This window comes from Cornus florida, unplaced genomic scaffold, assembly GCF_030987335.1.
Source record: "Cornus florida cultivar Cherokee Brave unplaced genomic scaffold, ASM3098733v1 CherokeeBrave_3.0.0_Hap2_Chr05, whole genome shotgun sequence".
NCBI classification, from domain to species: domain Eukaryota; kingdom Viridiplantae; phylum Streptophyta; class Magnoliopsida; order Cornales; family Cornaceae; genus Cornus; species Cornus florida.
The window spans coordinates 45,993,721-46,008,444 of record NW_026775575.1 but is presented as its reverse complement, the minus strand read 5'-3'; positions in this window follow the sequence as shown (position 1 = coordinate 46,008,444).

Below are 14,724 nucleotides of genomic sequence, written 5' to 3'. Positions count from 1 at the left end.
GTACCGTTTTCGTTTGTGAAGCTCTTGTTTTTCATGTCAACAACGGAGGAGTTTGTGGTGGAAAATAAAATGAAGGACAAGATAGCTTGCCTCTCTACACTAGTATTCCCTAATACCCAAATGTTTGGATTGGTAGAAAGCCTGTCAAGTGCTCTTTCTACGAAAATGTGCTTCTGCTTTCTAATGACTTCGTAACCAATATATTCTTTTACCCAAAAAGCCATTGTTGTTCTCATTTTCTAAATAATTGGAGGTGTTCTCGCATCCTCTCTTTCTTCCACATCTTCATAATATAAACTGTCCTGCAACATTTCATAATATAGAGTGTCATTTAATTAGCAAACTTGGTAATTGATAATACCATAAGATAATCCAGTCTAACTCTATATATATGATAAACATTTCAAATATGAGTTGATGGATAGAAAAATTGTTTGGTTCTTTTTTCTTTCAAACACATCCTATATGTATGTGTGTGTGACTGTCAAATTAGCACGTACAAAGGGAATAACAAATTTACCAAACTGGTGTTGACTAATTAATAGCTTTTCACTGAATCCGTTTACAAAGCTCACAGTTCCTCTGTAACGCCCCCAAACTGATACCAAATTCTAAAAAAAAAATTCGGCATGACCTCCCCAAAAAAAGGTCATACCACAACCTGTTCAAATGAAAAAAAAAAATACGATGGCCTTTCAAGACCTATCCAACCTGTCCCAACACACAATACAAAAGAAATATAATACATTCCCCAATACCACAACATCAACAACCTCCCCAAGTTAGCCCATCATCGTCATCCCATTCAACTTAAGTATTTACATAGTCTTGCTTCCCTTCAAAATATCAACAAGAGTTATGATTTATAATACATGACCTTTGCTTGCAAAAATGAATACACGAAATTTTAGTTTTGAGACTATACAAAAAAAACGGCTAAGATACAAAAGATAACAAAATACAACTCCTAATCCTATTCAAGCTTGCAGGGGATTTTCATCCGCCAATTCTTTCCCATTTCCTAAAAAAAAATTTAAATAAATGAGGTGAGCATATTGCTCAGTAGGTGGCACCTAAGACACACCTCTTATGTCCCCGTGAATCCATACAAAGAATAGAGCAATAGGAATCGGGGTAATACTATGTCGGGAAAGTACAACATCACATCTAAACTCAACATCAAAAATACAATACAATGGAATGCAATGCGTGTCAATTGTCGCTCCCCATTTTCTAAATCATTCATCTGTCACTTTCCAAACTGTTAATGTAACCCCTTTTGGGACCCCCGCAGCGCCGACAGAAAGATTGGCTACTGTCCCTAAACCTTTGGTGACTCCGCAGCATCATCGAGGGGCCCAGATAGCTCAACCACGCTAGGGCAATCTTCCTAGTTCCCTCTAGGCTACATTAACCTACCGGCCCGTTGGTGACTCCGCAGCGACCGGGTTTTCTCAAAATTCTTTTTATCAAAAACTTATTTCCTAAAATTCCCCTTTTTGTTTTTAAAACATTTTCCCTTTTTCCATCATGCCCAATGCCATGGATGCATAATGCACACCCATTTTATACTATGAAAATGGAGGGAACTATCATTACACAATTAACATAGATCCACACAAATTTCCTGACAATTTATCAATGATTATAGTAATGGAAAATTCACATATCAAGCATACTCTCCACATAAATTAACAATTACACATATATAGGCATAATTTTCTAATTCAACAATTGTATCACTTTCAAGGTAATTAATTTAAATAAGGCATGCTTTCCACATAACAAATTCTACCAAGTTACAAACACACAAGCATGTAAAATCAACATCAAAGCATGTTTCTTTCACAAATCCACATATACACGTAAATACGAATCTCACAAACAAAATCACATCATTTTAGAGGCAATCAACTTAATTAAACATGTTAATCATCAATTTAAACACATTGATAAGCGCCGAATATTGCATATTCAAGCGCCCTTAATTGCATTATTTAAGTCCATTGTTTGCTTATATTATGTAGATTACTTTTATTTGCATGTTTTTGTATATTTTTCGGTCCATTGGCCAAAAAGAAGCAAGAAGGATGCTTTGTGGAGTTTTGACCATCAAAAGGCACAAGGCTGAATTTCTGGCAGCAGTGGATCCTAAACTTTGCTCGCCATTTTGACCTAGCAAACTCAAGAATTAGACTTCCATCATAACAGGAAATATTTAGAGCTCTGAATCAGCTTTCCAAATCTTCAAACAGTTCGTCATTCGGAGTTCGCAGAGGTGCTCAGAATTGCCTGGCAACAATGAATTTTTGCCTTGCTCTTCAATTTTAACCAACCAGTCTTGAGAATTGGATCTTCACCAAAACATAAAGTTTTTAGATCTCTGAATTAGATTTCCAAATATTCAAACGGTTCATCATTCGGAGTTCGGAGCACAAAGTTATGGCTATTTAACCAAAGTAGGTCTGGGCGGAGCAAGTGAAGCATGGAGCTTTTTACACTAAATTCGAGTGCTCGAGGCCTTGCTTCGAGTGCTCGAATTTTGGGTAGATTATTGTTCGGGAATAGCCCATTTCAGCCACTTGCACTCTACATTTACCAACTTTGGATTTCCCTATTGATGAGGTGGTTGAGGATGTCTTTTGGGGGAGAGAGAGAGGCCTTTTCTATAAAAGAGAAGAGAAGGGAGGCCACACAAATTCATTATCCTACATTTTTACAAGATAGAGGAGAGAGAAAAGAGCAAGAAAGAGGAGTTCTTCAAGCCAACACAAGGGAGCACGAAAATGGAGTTGGATGCCTTGCTTCCTCCTTCATCTAGAGCTACCATGGGTAACTAAACCTCTTCTTAGGGAGTTGATGTAACCCTTGTCAAGTAAATATGTATTAATTGTGTTTATCTTTAGGGAACTTTGCATTTATGTAACAAGTTGTTTAATCTAGAGATACACTTTGATGTATTTGTGTTTCATTCCATATTTAATCTTGTAAAGACTCTTTTCTTGTCTTAGAAATTGTTTCTTCATGATTATGCTACTTACATCTTTATAGTGAGAATGAAGATGAGATTATACAATGGTTTTAATGGCATTTTGTCTAAGAAATTTAATAGTCCATGGCTTAGGGAAACCTTTGATGGATTATGGCTTAGTTCTTGACTTCATGTGCACTTACCACACAAATTGAGGACTTTGATAGTTCATAACTTAGGAAGGATACTTCATTCTATACCCTAGTTTAGATAGATGACTTATGCCAACCTTTGATGGATTATACTTAATTCTTGAATGTGTGAACTTCTTGAAGATATTGCAGTTGTCTTGCATTTCTACATATCATGGTTGCATGTATACTTTGTTCCCCAAGTTAATTGCAATTAGGCATGTTTATATGGCTTGTGGTGAAGTCAATTCCCTAGTCTCTTCTCTATTGTTCCATCTCTTTACTTCCTAGCACACTATTGTTTTATCCACTTTGAATTCCTAGTTTAGTGACCATCAAACAAACCCTTATTACCCCTTATCATTCTAAGAACAATTATAGACACTTAGGTTGCCATAGACTAGCGCAGTCCCAGTGGTTCGACTTACCCGACCAATAGCCCTATTTTACAATGATTCATGCTATTGCGAAGGTTGATATTTAATTGACCAACCGATCACACATTTAACCACAATTAACAAGGAATAACTCACAAGGGAACAAGAACACATGGATTAGGAACCCCTACCTCTTAAAATACGAAAACCCTCAAAATGTGTCTCTAATTTCGAGCTCCCTAGGAAGCACCGAATCTGAAATTGTTCGTACTAGTGCGTAGAGCTCGTTGTGGGCTTCGTTTTGCCTAAAACGACACCTAAATCCGGCAAGAATTGAGAGAGAAACCTTGTTTCAAAGATTGGTTCCAAAAGAAAAGAAAAAATGAATGAGGGAAGAGGGGAAAGAATGAGGGAGAGAGAAATGGTCTCTAGACCATAAAAATGTGAGTGGCGGGCCCCTCCAATTTTATTTTCTTTTCCCTTTTTCTTTTAGCCTCTAATTTACACCATACAACATATAATTGCACCACATACAAATATCACTTGATCCATATAAATTAAGTTGCACAAATGCAATTGGACCTAACCACAATCCCGTACGCAAAACGTGAAAAGACATAATTACCCTTGCGGCGACAAAATCTCCGGAAAAAAATAAAAAATGGTAAAAATCGGAAATGTTACAATCTACCCTCCTTAAAGAGATTTCGTCCTCGAAATCTATCCTCCTTAAAGAAAAAGAAACAACACCCGCACACTCTCCAAGAACACCTTACAAAATTCGAGACTAGGAATCCACTGACATTATTGCCTTTGACACCGGACGCCAATAGGCAGTCACACTTTGCTGCCAGAAAACCCAATGATCACCACCATACGAGGGTACTCATCACTCACAACATTATACACAAAATCCGGTGAATTCTATACTCAACTTAAAACCAACACTGGTCCTCTTTATATGACTATACAAGACTCGAACGAAAATGGTCACAAGACCCCTGAATCATGACAACATCCTATCTTACCCCGTCCCTTTAGAGGACAAACCAGACCCCAACGAGGATCAGACTCAAACTCAGATCAACACATCTTTGTCAAATCAACACCTGTCATCAAACATACGGCTATACAACTACATAATCATACAACGACCATCAATTACACCAACTGGTAATTGTCATGCGGATCAACCTCAAAATAACTAAACGATAAATCTTCTAACAATCATACAATCATGAGTCACCAAAATAATAAAATGTACTATCCTTGTATTCTGAACACAAATCCTTAAAACGAGATTCTCAATAATCAATTATTATACCACTAATCCTTTATCAAACACCCAACACCACCTAACACCGTTCGTCATCCAAGATAAATTATGTAAGTCCACCTTGTCACACCAACACAATGTACAATACTGTACTCTCACTATCACTAACAAGTCAGAACGATCATTAACCTTTGACCCGACATCGTGCCAAAGAAGGATTGATTCAGGAGAAATGGTTGGCCAGGCCATTCTCATCCTCAATTCGATCTCAAAACAGACGTCGTTCCTATCCTCAGGTCTAAACCTCAAACACAAACTCACATGGTTCTCAAAGCAACCACGAGATCCACTCTCTAATCAATCCATCGCTCTATATAACCTCAACAACCATACAGTCATATACCTATTCTAAGAATTCCAATCATATCTCAATCATCGCCCAACATCAAAGCCCTCTAATCTTCTCATAATACCCGTACCAGGTAAACAACTCCATAACATCATTTGATTCAATTCTGACCTCGTCAAAACATATAATACAACTATCTCATACTCGAGATTCAAAACCAAAATCAATCATTCCTATTTCCCTCGATGGAACCCCACAATCATTCCCTAACTGCAAAACATTCAATAATACCAACACCTGTCCTCAAGACATTGGTAGAGTCAATCACCTATAAAACATCTAAATACATGGGTCACATAACATCATCTATTTATCCTCAACCTTTCATTCATAACAAAATCCTTGCCGCCACCACCCGTAAACAACAAAATTAGAAACACAATTCTTATTTGGCAATCCGTGCCTCATATCCGACCAGTCAAAACCATTTCCCAAAACAAACACTACAAAACTAAAGGCTATACCTCCCTCCGTAGGAGTAAGTCGACCCCTTCAATCAGAACTTCAATCGATGAACTCTAACGGTGTAACACCCGCTCACAAATCCGTCCACCTACAGACACGCTCAACTCCTAAAGGAAGAACAACGTCTATGACGAACTCACTAGAACTAGAACAAGCAGAAAGGATGATGAACCCCGCTCTCACGAAAGGTCGACAACTCGCACCTAAATGCACCTGACACTCTATCACATGCAATTCACCAGTCGTCCAACTATAAACACCCAATCTTACCTGAGATGAAAAAAATGAACTCTTTATGCACCAGGAAGAGAACTAACTAGTAACACACTCAACAAGCCCCATGCTAACCCAAACTAATCAGGTCCACAACACCTGTGACGGCCCAAGTTTTGTAAACCGGTGCATCAGTGATGACCAAAAAATGACCCGATAATGGATCCAAAATGCGGAAGTGAAAGGTGAAACAACGGTCTCTAGAGATACAATACGTCTCTAAGACACCAATGTGACCCTCAATGAGGTTACGGAATCCAAAGGAAACAAATGCAGAAGTGTCGTTTCAAAAACGGACAAAAAGAACCTAGGGGCAAAATGGTTATTTTGTAAAAAGTGGATTCAAGTGCTATCAAGCACACCGCTGGGAAGACAATAAAAAATTAATCATAATGGACTCAAGAATTTCATTATTCAGAGTCCGAACGAAGGAGAAAGATCAAAAATAAAAATGATGTCGTGGCGGCCCGACGAGGACAACCCACCACTGCTGCAACTGAGAATAAAAACAGGCATCTAAACAGACTTTTTTGGAAAAACTTAAAGAAGAAACCCCCCCTAAAATCAAGTTTTCTACCCCATATACTGACGAAAACAAAAAAAATGCATTGTAGAATGCCCCCAAGAAAATCAGGTCAAGAGGAAAAAAAATAATCCAAGCTACTGCCCAAGTTTTGGAAATAAGGTTTCGGGAGGTTTTTAAATTGCCTAAATTGAAAAAGCAATCTTAAAATACACCCACAAGACCTCCGGAAGTTTCGCATCGGTCGTGACGATTTTCAAAAAAAAAGTCGATGAATAGTACCAACTACATTTGTACTAAAAATTTGCAAAACCTGGCAGCAAGGATTTTCTGGAAAAATATGGATTTTTGAGGGACAAGATGATGCTTTCTGGAAAAACACCAAAAAAGAGACCCCCCTCAAAATAGAGTTTTCTACGTGACTCATATGGAAAAATGAAAAAAACTTATTCTAAAATACCCAAAATTCCACTGTAACAGAATAGGGTCAAACTCAAAAATATGCAACTTTAGGTTTTTGTTTCATCAAGGAAGGTATTGTTTGCAAAAGTGAGCATGCAAGTGTATGTAATATGATAAAATAGATGTGCTACAATGGTCTATGGCCTCATTACAATATATTTACAACATTTGACATGTCAAACCTCCAAGTTAGAAAAATTACATTTCATAGACAAATCATGAACATGCTAACACTTGCATTTGAACAAGAATGCTTCTAAAGAAGCTCAACTCAGCAAATCACCCAAGCAATTGCAATCTCCAATCTTGTATCATGTACCTGAAATATGCCCCAGTATCGTAGGGGTGAGTAACATAAAGCTACTCGTAGGAAATGAGCATACATCGACCTAAAGTTTTACAAGTTGCATGATTTAATTATTGTGGTTCATTCCACCTAACGTTTATGTCAAGGACTCAGGGAGCATCCTAGCTCCTTAAGATCATTTCTAGCATCAATCACCTCATTCATGCAATTTTAACAACATAGGGTCATGCTTACACAAAACAACAACATAGGAGCATGCTTACACAAAGTAACAACATAGTGGTTCTTAAGGTTATCAACTAGAAGTCTAAAATGCAACATCAACTAAATATAACAATTTTGCATAATTAGAATATCTAGTACCACACATCAAGACATAGATTCTCTAGGTTATCAACTAGCAACCTAAAAGTGTGAAATCAACTAAATATATCAATTTAGTATGGATGTACTTAACAACATCAAATCGCCAATTACCAAAACCACAAGTCACAATTAAACATTGGTTGTCAACTTGGAATTGAATGCGAAATCAAATAGTGGAAGACTTGGACATCACAGCTCGGATTTCCGCCGAGACAAGGCAAATTTGGAGCGACTAACCCCCAGGTAGCTTACCCAACACGCGAACTTTATAGGGCTAATTTGGAGCTACTAACCCCCAGGCAGCCTACCCAACGCGCGAACTTTTGACTTAGAGGACTCTTGTCCCAGTACTAGAGCCAAACCCTAGCCATCACAGCTTAACAATATCCCAAACAACTCCAAAATAAATAAGTTAACAACTTATATACGTATTAAACAGTACATGAAACTACCTTCATGCACAAGTAGGTTGTAACCACACAACACATGCTCTAAATTCACAACAACTATAGGATGACAATGTCGAATCTTCAGAGCGCGATTTGTTACGCGCTATAATAACATCACATGTCGAATCTTCAGTGTGCGATTCGCTACACGCCATAACAATATAATCCAATATTGAAAACATAATTTATAAATCTATTACAAGTCTAAAATCATGCTTCAAACATACTATCAATGCCAATTTCAGGATTTAATCATTAAAGCAATAGAAACGGAATTTAATCAAACAAACTAATTAAACTCCCTAACTTTCAAATCTCAATCAAATGGCCCCTAATCAATGCATATTATACAATATAGCATAGTATGTACATACATTCACTAAAATCTCAATTAGGCCAAATGGCACAACAAGGTAGAATTTAATTATATCATGATAATTAAACTTCTAAATTTCAAAGCTACTTTAAATGGTCCCAATTTAATATATACTGGCACACAAGTCCTAGTCATCATGATTATCAAGTAAAAAAAACTTAATTGGGCTAAGGGAACCATTAAATAGATTTTAATTAATCATTTAATTTAAAATCTCTAGATTTTCATACTTGTCCAAATACTCCCAAATTAAAGTATGTTAACAAACATGCTAAGACTTAATTTAAAAGCATACTACAAGTTCATTTCATGAAAAGTATGGCTATGGGATTTAATCTTTCACCAAAGATAAATATTAAATAAAAGTGCAATTCTTATTCAATCAATCCTAATTTAATATATGTTAACAAATATATTAAAACATGGTTTTCTAGCATACCACAATTTCATTCTAAGTTATACACATCCTTATGAATTAAATTTCATACAAAGAAATAATTAATACTAATTTTGTAGAATTGATACAAGGCATGCAATTAAGTTGTATAATCATGCTAAACACTCAATACAACACGCACAAAAGCCTAGAACATCCCCTACCTCAATTTGAGATAAAAATCTCAAAAGCCACCAAATGAAAACCGCTCCGAATCCGACGAAACTTTTAGGTTTTGTTGGGGACTACACCATGCACATAACCCCCAAGGAAGCCCCAACAAAATCATAACTTGACTTCAAACCCAAACTCAAAGAATGGTCAGAAATGGGTTCTAATAAGGGTGAAAGAAGCACGTAGTCAACACGAACACTAAACGCAAATGCCCTTCTTTGTTCTGACGAAGGAATGAAGCTCAAAAGAGGAGAGAGAAGGTGGCAGCCTCCCTTGGGCTGCCATGGAAGCTTCAGGTTGTGCAAGAGAGTGGGGAAGATGAAAAAATAAAATATCTCACCCCCCTTTTATAGAAATCTCAAAAAGTGTCCCGAACGGGCCCCGCCGGGTCCGAAAAGGTGAAATCAGACGAGCTCAAATAGCAAAACTCTATGAATAAAAAAGATTTAAAAGGAGAAAATATGAACAAGTGAAGAAACGGCGTCAAAAACCGAGTCCCGACCAGAAAGTTATGCCCCAAACAAGTTTGGGCCAAAAACCCTGAAACTGGAAAACAATGACCAGAAGGAATTTCTAAGAGTACATGACTCGACGAAAAGTGAAAATGAATCATGTACGAGGATCCAGGCTCAAAACAAGGCATTTAGTAATAATTTTCATTAATTACACAATGGCCCCTCCAAAAAGTGAAAATTGCACTAATGGCCCAGAATGAAAATATCTTCCAAAAATATTTTCTTAAAAACCCCTGAAATAAAATATCTTTAAAAGATATTTACAAAAAACACCCCAAGAAAAAAAAATAATTTCAAAGAACTTTGCATCCATGCCCCTATGGACACCGGAAGCAACCAGAGTACTTTCTTGCAAAAGTAAAGATACGTATTTCGTGAAGATACATGAAGTCAAAAACCAACTCCGAACACAAGAAGTGTGGTTACGCCAACAAAGTGTCAAACGGGGAAAAGACAAAATAGGGAAAAGGACGAAATAAGGAAAATGACGAAAAGTGAATAGTGTCGAAAAACGAAAAATGTGGAAACGACTCGGTCCTCAAAGGAAGTTGTCAATCCACATAAAAGAGTCTCGGAAATCACTCCAGAGCACTCGAAACGACACTAAGCGATGAGGAACTGAACTCAGAAAGGAAAGACAACGGAAAAAAAAAAAAAAAATTCCGTGAAAATTCGGGTCATTACAACCTTCCCACCTTAAAGGGATTTCATCCCCGAAATTCAGCCCCAACCAAAACAAAAAGGCGAAACCAGGATAGCTACGAAGTACATCTCTGAGTATCCCACACAACGCGATACAAAAGCAATCCTAAAGCTGAAAGACAACGCACAAACCAATGTCATTCGCACCCACGTGCTAATGACAAGACAACCTCTCAAAAAGAAGGTGACTAAATGGCCACCCAACAAATTGGAACTCATACACAGAACCCAAGGTGAGACAAAGGAATGGAAGACAACAACCGTAAACATCCCTCTAGATGAACCATCATACCGATCCAACAACAACCACCAAAAGATCTTCAAGATAACCACGTATCATATCAGGGTACCGAATAAGACGATGCGGCAGTACGAATAGCGACCAGAATCTGCCTATGACGTACTCAAATGTGTGGTATCAATGACAGTGCCTAGTGCCCGCCCACACTTACTCGTCAGTAAGGTAGCATCGACGGCAACTAGTACTCACCCACAACACACAACTTTGTACGGTAGCATAGGAGTATAAGGCACTAATTCATAACCTGCCCCCCACTAGGTCTACCCAAGAAACCTCTCGATACAAATGACATCAATGTCAAAAATGATCATTGCCAAAAGCACTACGGAGACCAACATTTTGTGAGAGTTGAGATATGGTCCAAAGATGTCTAGCCAGTCCATCCTAGCCAATCCCAAAACTTTGACAACAATGCCATAGGTACCGCTATACTTAAGGCCTTAAATCCTCAATACAACAAAACCAACATCTCCAATGTCTCAAAATACCCCTATTAACAACATTAATCAGGAATTCAAAACCTGACAAGCAAATCAACGCCTACAGAAATAAAAAAGAACCTCACAATAAGACATTTCATCGAAAGTCCTTCACATCTCCCTGAAACAGATCAACTACAAGACTACACCGTAATCAAACATCAGATCCACATCCCTATCATGGATAACTAAATCCTCAAAATACAAATCCACCAAGTGGCACACATCAAAATGCAAACAACTAAGATCACAAGATGAATCTCTCAAAACCATGCTTGGCAACACCAAGCTAAATCAAAATTCCTCAATTTCTATCGATCCATAAACAACCACTGGAACTACGATTCCTCAAAACCATGCCTAGTTATAACTAAGACGAGAAACTCCACAACAAGCCATATCTAACAGCGATCCTCCAAAACTCCTCCTAAAAGTTAACCATATCCAGACCTCCAAAACGGAAACAAGTCTCTAAAAGACATTCTCAAAAGAGTATCGAGCTCACCTCACAATCAAACAAATCCTCAATGATATGGACAGAAGTCCCCATAAAATGATCTCACACCAATCAACTCACCACAATTCCGTCAACAACCACAGCAAAAACTCCCCAAGGAAGACACAAAAGAAAAGGAACCACCAGTCCTAAAAAGGACAACACCACAACCCCATCTCTGAAATGAAAGACAACAAGGTCAAAGACTTCACCCCCTACATGGAAGTAAGTCGACCAAAATCCATCAAATCCTCACCAAGGACTCAAAACAACAATGGTGATCCTCACGGACCAACCAACCAAAAATTGTGCATAACGCAACGAAAAGAAGAGACTCACTCCTTGTAAAGTCCTTAACACGAACCAAGAAAAGAAAAGAAACCCTATCCTCCTACAAGTGTCGATATAACAAACACGAAGATGGAGCATCCTTCCCACCTTAGGGAAGTGGACAGCTCAAGGTGGAACAAATGTGACAACTCCTCTACAAGGAATCTCACAACGAAACTCTTACGGAAACCCACATACACACTACGTGCGGCTGAGGAGAAACAAAAGGGAACCCAAACTTGGAAGTCATGCATGTGACAAGGAATGCAACTACCACAAAGAAATCTACTCACATAGATAAAAATCAAAGGTACATGTAACACGTCTCCACGTAAGCACAAAAACATGTCATTAAAGCGTAATAATAGTATGACATCTCTAAGCATATAAGGAAGGCATGCTAATGCCACATAACAAGAAGGTAAATGTGGATACACCTCTATCTACTCATGCATCACAACATCATAAATCATACTACTAACATGGTAGTAAACGAAATTGCAAAAGACAAAATGATGCAACAATGAACCCTATGGACATCGTGTCCTAGAGTGTCTAAGCAAAAGGAAGGACCAGTCATAGACATAAACTATCTCCAAAAACCAATACGACATCAACCTGTCTCAAAACAAATATGAGCCCTTACCACAATGGTAAGACTCTAACAATCTAACTCCAAATCTAGAGGTGACAATAACAATGCAATGCTCTCTCTACCCAAAACATCAATCAATCTACTTGATCCCAAAAGCGTCATCATTTAAGGAGAACTCCAAAGAAAATGGCAACTATAGCCATGCCAACAACAACCAAATCAATCACCATGACTGATCCCCAAAACAAACACCATCATCATCGATCAAAAGGACAACGCCTATCAAAACAAAATTGACATTGATACCATCCGAACTGCACATGTAACATGCCAGTATGGTAGCATGACAGTGCCATGCACCCGCCCACGAAAAACGCAAGTTCCAGAGGAATCATCCTAAACAATCAAGGATCCTAAGAGGTCCATAACCTCATAATGGCCCCAAACCAACAAATCCAGCACTATGGTAACGTCAAACAACGCATCTCACGAGAGCCTAAACAAAAGGTGACCATCCACCTACCTTAAAACCAATACTAGGTCGACAACAACTTATACTACCACGAAACTGTGACTACAATCACCATCAACCTCAACTCGTGCCTCAATGACCAATCCCGTGTCATACCAAATATGCAACATAATTATGCATATACAATTCTAATCTAGCATACGTCACGTGTCATGCTCTTTACATTAGAATAAAACAATGCTAAATGAACGGCATACAACATGTAGCACGTAAGCACATAAACATGTTATCAACCAAAATATGTTATCATAAAGCATCTAAACACTTAGAGCATGGCAACAAAAGCATGATATGCACCCAAAACCCGTCGTCCTAAGGTTTTCGAACCTAAGAGCTCTGATACCACTTGTGACGGCCCAAGTTTTGTAAACCCGGTGCGTCAGTGATGACTAAAAGATGACTTGATAATGGATCCGAAATGTAGAAGCGAAAGGTGAAACAATGGTCTCTAGAGATACAATGCGTCTCTAAGACACCAATGTGACCCTCAATGAGGTCACGGAACCCAAAGGAAATAAATGCAGAAGTGTCGTTTCAAAAACGAACAAAAAGAACCTAGGGGCAAAACGGTCATTTTACAAAAAGTGGATTCAAGTGCTATCGAGCACACCTCTGGGAAGACAATAAAAAAATAATCATAATGGACTCAAGAATTTCATTATTCAGAGTCCGGACGAAGGCGAAGGATCAAAAACAAAAATGACGTCGTGACGGCTCGACGAGGACAACCCACCACTGCTGCAACTAAAAAACCCACCACTGCTGCAACTAAAAGTAAAAACGGGCATCTAAACGGACTTTTTTGGAAAAACTCAAAGAAGAAACCCCCCATAAAATCAAGTTCTCTACCCCACACATGGACGGAAACAAAAAAAATGCATTATAGAATGTCCAGAATGCCCCCAAGAAAATCTGGTCAAGAGGAAAAAAAATAATCCGAGCTACTGCCCAAGTTTTGGAAATAGGGTTCCGGGAGGTTTTTAAATTGCCTAAATTGAAAAATCAATCTTAGTATACACCCACAAGACCTCCGAAAATTTTGGATCGGTCATGACGATTTTCAAAAAAAAGTCGATGAATAGTACCAACTACGTTTGTACTAAAATTTGCAAAACCTGGCAGCAAGGATTTTTTGGAAAAATATGGATTTTTGAGGGCCAAGATGATGTTTTCTGGAAAAACACAAAAAAGAGACCCCCCCCCTCAAAATCAAGTTTTCTACGTGACTTGAAAGAAAAAATGAAAAAAACTTATTTTGAAATACCCAAAATGCCCCGGTAACAGAATAGGGTCAAACTAAAAAATATGCAACTTTAGGTTTTTGTTCCATCAAGGAAGGTATTGTTTTCCAAAGTGAGCATGCAAGTGTATGTAATACGATAAAATAGATGTGCTACAATGGCCTATGGCCTCATTACAATATATTTACAACATTTGACATGTCAAACCTCCAAGTTAGAAAAATTACATTTCATAGACAAATCATGAACATGCTAACATTTGCATGTGAACAAGAATGCTTCTAAAGAAGCTCAACTCAGCAAATCACCCAAGAAATTGCAATCTCCAATCTTGTAACCTGTACCTAAAATATGCCCCAGTATCGTAGGAGTGAATAACATAAATCTACTCGTAGGAAATGAGCATGCATCGACCTAAAGTTTTACAAGTTGCATGATTTAATTATTGTGGTTCATTCCACCTAACGTCTATGTCAAG